General features: G+C 54.2%; 1 protein-coding gene across 1 annotated transcript in view; it reads right to left on the bottom strand.

The window, feature by feature from the left end:
- Positions 1-496, bottom strand: part of Lrp2 (LDL receptor related protein 2) — a 207,114-nt gene that overhangs the window by 166,676 nt on the left and 39,942 nt on the right. The window lies entirely within an intron of this gene.

Below are 496 nucleotides of genomic sequence, written 5' to 3'. Positions count from 1 at the left end.
TCTACTGAGCCATCTCCCAGCCCCAAACACCCTGTGTTTGCAGCAGCTTGGAGACATCCAATGAGCAACTGTACATGTAAGACAGAAACCCTGGGTTCTGGGCACAGATCTGGGTCCCCCGGGCCCCAGAGTGTGAGGCAAATCAGGACAGTGGCCAGGTTATCCCACAAGAGGAGCCGAGAGTACAGCAACTGCCAAGATATGCCCGCTGCTCAAACCTGCTCCCACCTTCTGCCCCGGTACATCTCACACTGTGGCAGCTGCAGCAGCCCCACCTCTGCACAACACCAGAAGAGGATGAACACAGAGCAGGCCCAGGTACAGAAACCATCCAAGGCCGGCCACACAGAAGAACACACATGGGGCTGGGGAGATGGCTCAGTGGAATAAGTGCTTCCCTGGCAAGCGCAAGGGTCTGAGTTCAAGCCCCAGTTCTGAAAAAAAAAAAAAGAAAAAAAAACCTTTTGGGCTGGTGAGATGGCTCAGTGGTCTAAAG

The sequence above is a fragment of the Octodon degus genome, unplaced genomic scaffold, assembly GCF_000260255.1.
Source record: "Octodon degus isolate 3935 unplaced genomic scaffold, OctDeg1.0 scaffold00065, whole genome shotgun sequence".
In the NCBI taxonomy this organism is placed as follows: domain Eukaryota; kingdom Metazoa; phylum Chordata; class Mammalia; order Rodentia; family Octodontidae; genus Octodon; species Octodon degus.
Note: the sequence above shows the minus strand (reverse complement) of the source record. Positions and strands in the feature narration are given on the sequence as shown.